A 9,857-nucleotide genomic window follows, 5' to 3' on the forward strand; every position below is an offset into this window, starting at 1 on the left:
TGCTATAATGCAGAAATATAATTTCTCAAGTTTTAGGCTCCTCCCACTTACCCATCAGTCTATAAACACATGTGACTGTTGACCTTGACCCTGGTGCGTGTAGTAGTCGGTTTCTTCCTTGTTGTGTACCTCCACCAAGGTACAGTTCAAACTGGAACAATCTAATAGCGTAAGCAAGGAAAAACCTGGGAGGCAGAAGGTATCTGCTCAAGTGATTTTATTGGCATTTAACACTACATGTTTCGAGCCTCCTGGCTCTTTGTCCATCAGTCTATGTGTGTGTGTGTCACATGGTATAAGTGTATCTGTGAGGTAAAATCCATTACTTGCTTTTGTGTATTACATAAATTACATAATGAATGTGCTCCTTGTTGTAAGCCTTGTAGCCATGCAACTCATCATTCACTCCTTCTACCCTTATATTTTACAAAAAAAACTGTCAGCTATGAGTAGACTGATGCACGCTCGATACTAGAAGCAAATATTTGTTGTCCCATGTCACTGCACTTTTGCATTTAACATCATCAAGTGATTCCCCAAGACTGGTCTCAGAGTATCTATATATTTATATATAATTATATTTCTACATTTTTATTTTTTAGGTTGGGGCCCACATCTGCATCAGTTTATATCTAGCAGATCTGGAGCCTTCCTGTCTGGATTGGATCAGAAACAGCTCTGATAAACAACAACTCCCTGGGGGCCAAGTGTTATTGGGCCTCATTAACATCTCATCATAGCGATTCAAAGAAAACAAGGACTATTTATCCTGCTGCTGCCAAACCAGCTTCAGATCTTCCATGACCCACAATGCATTAGGCCATACAAAGGCCAACAGATGCTACCAAGATGGCCCCAAATAACATTGAAATCTTGTTGGCACATCTATGAGGCCTTCCCAGTGGCCAATATCTGACCACAAATCAGCCCAATACGTCTCAGCTTTGAAAATGTCATTAAACAAGAACTGTATAGGCAAACACTACCTCACTCTTGCTGCTAGACCAATATGGATCTCCTGGCTGGATCTCCTGCAACTAGAACTCACTTTCTACGATGCTCCAGGGCTCCATCAATGCCCCTCTAGGATAACTCTAAATTGCTTTTTGTAACACCCAATTTCTGCTACCAGTGATTAGATGGTCTGTGGCATCAAGTCATGCACCCAAATGCACCTAGATGGGGCAACTGTAATCTACAGTATCCACTGGTGGGCAGGAGTTGCTGGGATCTAAATGCTATATCTTGTCAGAATTGTATCATTGCAGACACAAACCACACTGGGTAAGTACTTCCATTGTCTCATTGTCTCTCCTAGGGCACAATTTACTGTTGGCTGCTGTCAGGCCTTATGTTGTTTAATTTGGGATCAAAGGTTTTTTACAGATGTATAATTTGGGCACAGTACATATGCAAACAAACCTTCGGGATGTGAACTCTGTGCTACAATTTAATTAAAAATAGAATTATTTAATAACACTTAAGTTGCAGCCATCTGTAGGTGTGTCTCACACACACAACATTTGAATGGGCTCCTGCTTGGTTGGGCAACTGCAAACTGTCTTTTGTATTACTTGACCTTAGAGAGAGAAATGTATATTTGTGGAATATTTATATAAAAAGATATTTTATATGAAACTATATGATTATATGAAAATATATATTTATATGAAAAGATATCAAGCACAACATGCACAACATTGAATCATGACTTCCAAACTTACCTTTTGATGCCCCAAATCACCAAATTCTAATTTAAGATGTTTGAGGAGGTTGGAAATAAGGATGACTGTCCATATCTTATAAATGAGAGCAAGATGGAGACAGTAAAGCAAGATAGGGGTAAGGTTATCAGATAATTTAAAAACTCAGGGACATGTCATAAATGCATGTTTGTTGCATCAGTGCAGCCCTAGGAGGATTTTCTAGACATTTCCCTTAATTTTTCAAGTGATCTGGTAAATCTAAAATGTAGGTAGTAGGGCATGATTGCAACAATATAGTGAGAGCAGGACAAGATGTAGCATAATGCAAAACAATGGTGACAGTAGGGCAACATGGCAATCATGGGAGATCCTGGGCTGCAGTGGCTGATGCAGTCCCCCTCTCCTGCTCCGCACTTAAAACATCTGCGTTGGAGCAGATCAAAGAGGGGCCACACCTCTAGTGCAATGAGCGCAATATCGTTCTCTCCACTAGCGGAATCGAATTTCCATGGAAATTCAGCTCTTAAAATTACAAGACGTGGCTTTTTGACATCCTTTGTATCAGGCTGCTCCTTGCCACCTGGGGGAAGGTTCTCACATTGCCTTATTGGCAGGAGTGGCCCTAATGTCAATGTTGAGACAAGATGGACAAAACAGAGAAAGACAGAGACAGGAATGCAGGATGGTGTCAGGAGGACAAGATGGTGACAGAAGGACAAGTTGGACACAGTAGATCAAAATAGAGAAAGTATCACATGATGGAGGATGGAAGACAAGATGATGGCAGTAGGACAGGATGGAGACAGTGTGGGAGGATAGAGACAGAAGGACAACATGGCGGCAGTAGTGCAAAATGGAAACAGTAACACAAGTTCCAGACATTAGGAAGAGATGGAGACAGTACGGTAAAATAGATTAATTAGGGCACGATGGAGACCGCAAGACAAGAAGAAGTCACTAGAACAAGAAGAAGAAAGTAAAACAAGTTGGCGACAGTAGGACAAGAAGTAAACAGTTGAGCAAGAAAAAGACAGTAAAGAAAGATGGAGAGAGTAGGGCAAGAAGAAGTTACTAGAGCAAGAAGAAGACAGTAAAGCAAGATGGAGACAGTAGGATAAGAAGGAGACAGTTGAGCAAGATGGAGACAGTAGGCTAAGAAGTTACTAGACCAATAAGAAGACAGTAAAACAAGATGGAGACTGTAGGACAAGAAGGAGACAGTTGGGAAAGAAGAAGACAGTAAAGAAAGATGGAGACAGTGGGGGTAAGAAGAAGTTACTAGAGCAAGAAGAAGACAGTAAAGCAAGATGGAAACAGTAGGACAAGAATGATTCAGTTTGGGCAAGATGGAGACAGTTGAGTAAGATGGTAATAGTAGGGTAAGATAAAGAGAGTAAGGTAAGATAATAGCAGTAGTGCAAGATAGTGATAGTAGGGTAAGTTAAAGACAGTAAGGCAAAATAGCAGCAGTAAGGTATAAATATGATAGTAGGGTTAGAGTTGAAGACAGTAGAACGAGTTGAAGTACAACAATAATTGAGGCACTGTATAGTTTCACCAAAGTCCCAGCTATTGCTATTGAGCACGGCAGAACATACACAAATAATGACAAAACAACACATCAACATTAAAAAATCTGGGCGTAACCAGATATCACAGGGCAAAGGAATATTTTCCCCTCCCCCACGTGTTTGTGTAGCCCACCATTAACCCCACCATGTGTCTGGGAGAAAAAAATTATACTAAGTGGGCCTTTACCAGGTTCCCTCTCCCACAGCCTCAATTCTGCTCCCCTATCATTATACCTCTGACCAGAAACAAACACTACCATCACCCAGCTGCAGAAGAGGCTGCCGTTCCAAGCCTTAGGGTGTGTCTGTATACTGTGAGCGTTGGAATGATGAGGGAGCAGATTCCAAAGGCAAGGATGAAATTCACTAAGTCTGAACGTGAAAGGAGTGATCGGGCAGGGTTGGGACTGGGAGAAATGGACTACATGTTGTAGGAAAGGCTGCTGAAGGTCAGAAAAACAAGTCTCTTTTTTTGTCCTAATGTGTACAGCTAATTTTTAAACCCCTAAAACAGATTAATCAAAATTCTAAATATTTCTTTTCTTTAAAGGATAAGTAAACCTTTAAAATAAGATAATGTTAAATTGACGAGGGTGCTATTCTAAGCACTTTTGTAATTTACATTCGTTGTTTATTTTCTTTTGATTCCAAGAAATTAAGGGATACATGTACTGTTAATATGAATGAATTTTGTTACAACAGCGCCACCTGCTGGTCAGTTTCTGACCAGTCTGACCACCAAGTAGTCAAGGAAGTTGTCAGGAAAAAGAAAGAGGCTGATGTTCTTCTGCTTAGGAAAATAATTAGAAACCTTTCTCACATCTTTCCTAATCAGAAGAACATAAGAGCAGCCTCTTTCTTTCTCCTGGAAACTTCTTGGAATCAAAAGAAAATAAATAATGAATGTAAATGACAAAAGTGCTTAGAATAGCCCCCTCGTCTATTCTACATTTACTTATTTTCATTCACTTCTTCTTTCTCCTGACAACTTCCATGACTACTTGGTGGTCAGACGGGTGGGAAACTGACCAGCAGGTGGCGCTGTTGTAACTAAATTCATTCATATTAACAGCACATGTATCCCTTAATATCTTGGAATTAAAAACAATTAAATAATGAATGTAAATTACAAAAGTGCTTAGAATAGCACCCTCATCAATTTTACATTTGCTTAAAGGTTTACTTACCCTTTAAGCATTTCACAGGTATCTATAATTTGCCCCATTTTCTGTAAAATTAATTCTTGCATTGCACAAGGCTCCCATACACTTTAGAGACAAAGAAACTCAAAGTATTCAATTCAAGGGGGTGTTCTTCTTACAGTTCCTCTACAGGAGTCATTTAGAGTCCTACCCCTTGATGCCCATCCCAGACTAGGAGAAATAGAGCCTGATTGGCATGATAGATAGGCTTTACAGTCCTGTTATTCTAAATCGTTGGCTCACTGTTAAAGTTAGGGAACTATAAAACTGGCTTGAAAGCAAATGATATTTGTATCCCTCTGGGAAAGGGAACTTTAACAAGGGTAATCATTGTATTGACAATAAGTTATTTTATTTACCTTATTTTTACTCCCCCCCCATCTCAGCAGCGGGTCTGTACTTTGCATTGAGAAAAGAATTTGCCAGGTCAGGGGAGTGTGGTAATGGAAATAGGATCGTGTTTCTAAGAGGGAGAAATATTTGCAACCTGAGTTGGGAGAAGCGAGTTAGGGAGGAGTCGGAGCAGCGTGGAAAGAGAAGGGAGGGCAAGAGAAAATAGTCCATATTACTTAGGTTACAACTGCAATTGTAAGCAGTAGTCGTGAAAAACCATATAAATGTAGTTAACTCTTTATTTCCAGCCACGTGGGCAAGGGCTGGAGAAAGTTGGATGGAGCCGATGTCTCAGAAGCATGATGCCCCTATGAAGGGCCACAATGTGCCCACATTATACTCACAGTGAATCTTAAAGTAGGCATCCTCTTTAAAGATTCATTTCACTAGGGATAAAACATGGGCCCATTCGTCTTGTGATTCCATTATACCTCCATATACTGAGCACTCTCTACTTTCTCTACCTGGGCTGCGCTTTTTCCCATGTTTAAAGTGAATGTAAAATTGATGAGGAGGCTATTCTAAGCACTTTAGTCATTTACATTCATTATTTATTTTCTTTTTATTCCAAGATATTAAGGGATACATGTACTGTTAATATGAATGAATTTTGTTACAACAGCGCCACCTGCTGGTCAGTTTCCCACCAGTCTGACCAGCAAGTAGTCAAGGAAGTTGTCAGGAGAAAGAAAGAGACTGCTCTGATGTTCTTCTGCTTAGGAAAGATGTGAGAAAGGTTTCTAATTCTTTTCCTAAGCAGAAGAACATCAGAGCAGCCTCTTTCTTTCTCCTGACAACTTCCTTGACTACTTGGTGGTCAGACTGGTGGGAAACTGACCAGCAGGTGGCGCTGTTGGAACAAAATTCATTCATATTAACAGTACATGTATCCCTTAATATCTTGGAATCAAAAGAAAATAAATAATGAATGTACATTACACATTCACCAATTTTACATTCACTTATTTTACTTATCCTTAAAGCAGGGGCGGGGCTATGTTGAATCAGCGGAGGGGCCTGGAGCCAATTGAGAGCTTATAAAAAAAAGTAATTGATTCTAAAGAGCAATATAAAGCAGGACAAAAGAGAGATGAACACAGAGGGGATAATACCTCCAGTTCTTCCTTTGAGTTCCAAGCCCCACCCCTTGCCTTACCTTGGGAAAGAGAACAGCCCAAGAAAAGGAAGTTCAGAGAATCAGAAATCTATACGTTTGGTAGGAGACATGAGAGATTTATTCATCTACCCAGAGGGTCTAATGTAAAGGGGAAATGCAATATAGCATGACATTTTTATAGACCATTGGGCGCAGGGTTGACTGGTGAATTTGCAGCTTGGTCAAGAACAAAAAATGTAAATAACCCTCATCAATTGAGTGAGAATAATATGAAAATGGGGCAGATGAGGAGGATGCTGGGAGTTATAGCTGAGCAGGAGCTGCAAGATGTGACTTAATACTTAATACTCACTGGCATTCCAGGAGGCTGAATATCCTACATTTATCCCCCTGTGCTTCTCCCATTCACTGGAGCAATGAAGGAAAAGTGAGATTCCTGCAGCCTTTGTCTCTCGGCCACGGGGTGGCAATTACCTGTCTGAGACTCAATAGCACCAGCCGTTACCCAACACTCTCCGCTCTCAGCACATGTGGGCCAGGACTTGCTCAACTCTTTGATTGCTTCACTGGAGCCGAATAACTGTGCTACTAATAGTGAGCCAGACATAGATCCACTTACCTGGGTTCTGTAAGTATCAGGTTCTGTGTCTTGCAGCCTCAACACGATCCAGCGCCGGGATAAAACGAGTTCTTTCATCTGAGCATGAAAAAGACTCGTCTTGGCTGGAAACTGCCCAAACAGAAGAAGAACCTGCTGTGAATTAAAGTACAAAAGAAAAGGCTAATTATTTCCTGATGTCCTACTTTCTGATGGGGCAACTCCAAGTATATGTCTCTAACTACAGGAGATCCAACAGAACTTATAGGTCAATATTATATGATACAAAGGAGGGACTGAGATGGTGCCTATAGTAACAGTGAGATACACACTCCCTTCCCAAAGACTATTATCCCACTGTTACTATAGGCACCATCTCTCCCTACTATACCTCCTATCCCACAGTCACACTCCCTTCCCAGAGACTATTATCCACTGTTACTATAGGCACCATCTCTCCCTACTATCCCACAGTCACACTCCCCTCCCAGAGACTATTATCCACTGTTACTATAGGCACCATCTCTCCCTACTATATCTGCTATCCCACAGTCACACTCCCTTCCCAGAGACTATTATCCCACTGTTACTATAGACATCATCTCTCCCTACTATACCTGCTATCCCACAGTCACACTCCCTTCCCAGAGACTATTATCCACTGTTACTATAGGCACCATCTCTCCCTACTATACCTGCTATCCCACAGTCACACTCCCTTCCCAGAGACTATTATCCACTGTTACTATAGATACCATCTCTCCCTACTATACCTGCTATCCCACAGTCACACTCCCTTCCCAGAGACTATTATCCACTGTTACTATAGACACCATCTCTCCCTACTATACCTGCTATCCCACAGTCACACTCCCTTCCCAGAGACTATTATCTACTGTTACTATAGACACCATCTCTGCCTACTATACCTGTTATCCCACAGTCACACTCCCTTCCCAGAGACTTTTATCCACTGTTACTATAGGCACCATCTCTCCCTACTATCCCACAGTCACACTCCCCTCCCAGAGACTATTATCCACTGTTACTATAGGCACCATCTCTCCCTACTATATCTGCTATCCCACAGTCACACTCCCTTCCCAGAGACTATTATCCACTGTTACTATAGACACCATCTCTCCCTACTATACCTCCTATCCCACAGTCACACTCCCTTCCCAGAGACTATTATCCCACTGTTACTATAGGCACCATCTCTCCCTACTATCCCACAGTCACACTCCCCTCCCAGAGACTATTATCCACTGTTACTATAGACACCATCTCTCCCTACTATACCTCCTATCCCACAGTCACACTCCCTTCCCAGAGACTATTATCCCACTGTTACTATAGGCACCATCTCTCCCTACTATCCCACAGTCACACTCCCCTCCCAGAGACTATTATCCACTGTTACTATAGACACCATCTCTCCCTACTATACCTCCTATCCCACAGTCACACTCCCTTCCCAGAGACTATTATCCCACTGTTACTATAGGCACCATCTCTCCCTACTATACCTGCTATCCCACAGTCACACTCCCTTCCCAGAGACTATTATCCACTGTTACTATAGGCACCATCTCTCCCTACTATACCTGCTATCCCACAGTCACACTCCCTTCCCAGAGACTATTATCCACTGTTACTATAGACACCATCTCTCCCTACTATACCTGCTATTCCACAGTCACACTCCCTTCCTAGAGACTATTATCCCACTGTTACTATAGGCACCATCTCTCCCTACTATACCTGCTATCCCACAGTCACACTCCCTTCCCAGAGACTATTATCCACTGTTACTATAGACACCATCTCTCCCTACTATACCTGCTATCTCACATTCACACTCCCTTCCCAGAGACTATTATCCCACTGTTACTATAGGCACCATCTCTCCCTACTATACCTGCTATCCCACAGTCACACTCCCTTCCCAGAGACTATTATCCCACTGTTACTATAGGCACCATCTCTCCCTACTATACCTGCTATACCACAGTCACACTCCCTTCCCAGAGACTATTATCCCACTGTTACTATAGACACCATCTCTCCCTACTATACCTGCTATCCCACAGTCACACTCCCTTCCCAGAGACTATTATCCACTGTTACTATAGGCACCATCTCTCCCTACTATACCTGCTATCCCACAGTCACACTCCCTTCCCAGAGACTATTATCCACTGTTACTATAGGCACCATCTCTCCCTACTATACCTGCTATCCCACAGCCACACTCGCCTCCCAGAGACTATTATCCACTGTTACTATAGGCACCATCTCTCCCTACTATCCCACAGTCACACTCCCCTCCCAGAGACTATTATCCACTGTTACTATAGGCACCATCTCTCCCTACTATACCTGCTATCCCATAGTCACACTCCCTTCCCAGAGACTATTATCCACTGTTACTATAGACACCATCTCTCCCTACTATACCTCCTATCCCACAGTCACACTCCCTTCCCAGAGACTATTATCCCACTGTTACTATAGGCACCATCTCTCCCTACTATACCTGCTATCCCACAGTCACACTCCCTTCCCAGAGACTATTATCCCACTGTTACTATAGACACCATCTCTCCCTACTATACCTGCTATCCCACAGTCACACTTCCTTCCCAGAGACTATTATCCACTGTTACTATAGGCACCATCTCTCCCTACTATATCTGCTATCCCACAGTCACACTCGCCTCCCAGAGACTATTATCCACTGTTACTATAGGCACCATCTCTCCCTACTATCCCACAGTCACACTCCCCTCCCAGAGACTATTATCCACTGTTAATATAGGCACCATCTCTCCCTACTATACCTGCTATCCCACAGTCACACTCCCTTCCCAGAGACTATTATCCACTGTTACTATAGACACCATCTCTCCCTACTATACCTGCTATCCCACAGTCACACTCCCTTCCCAGAGACTATTATCCACTGTTACTATAGACACAATCTCTCCCTACTATACCTGCTATCCCACAGTCACACTCCCTTCCCAGAGACTATTATCCCACTGTTACTATAGGCACCATCTCTCCCTACTATACCTGCTATCCCACAGTCACACTCCCTTCCCAGGGACTATTATCCACTGTTACTATAGGCACCATCTCTTCCTACTATACCTGCTATCCCACAGTCACACTCGCCTCCCAGAGACTATTATCCACTGTTACTATAGGCACCATCTCTCCCTACTATCCCACAGTCACACTCCCCTCCCAGAGACTATTATCCCA

The sequence above is a fragment of the Xenopus laevis genome, chromosome 3S (assembly GCF_017654675.1).
Source record: "Xenopus laevis strain J_2021 chromosome 3S, Xenopus_laevis_v10.1, whole genome shotgun sequence".
Lineage (NCBI taxonomy): Eukaryota > Metazoa > Chordata > Amphibia > Anura > Pipidae > Xenopus > Xenopus laevis.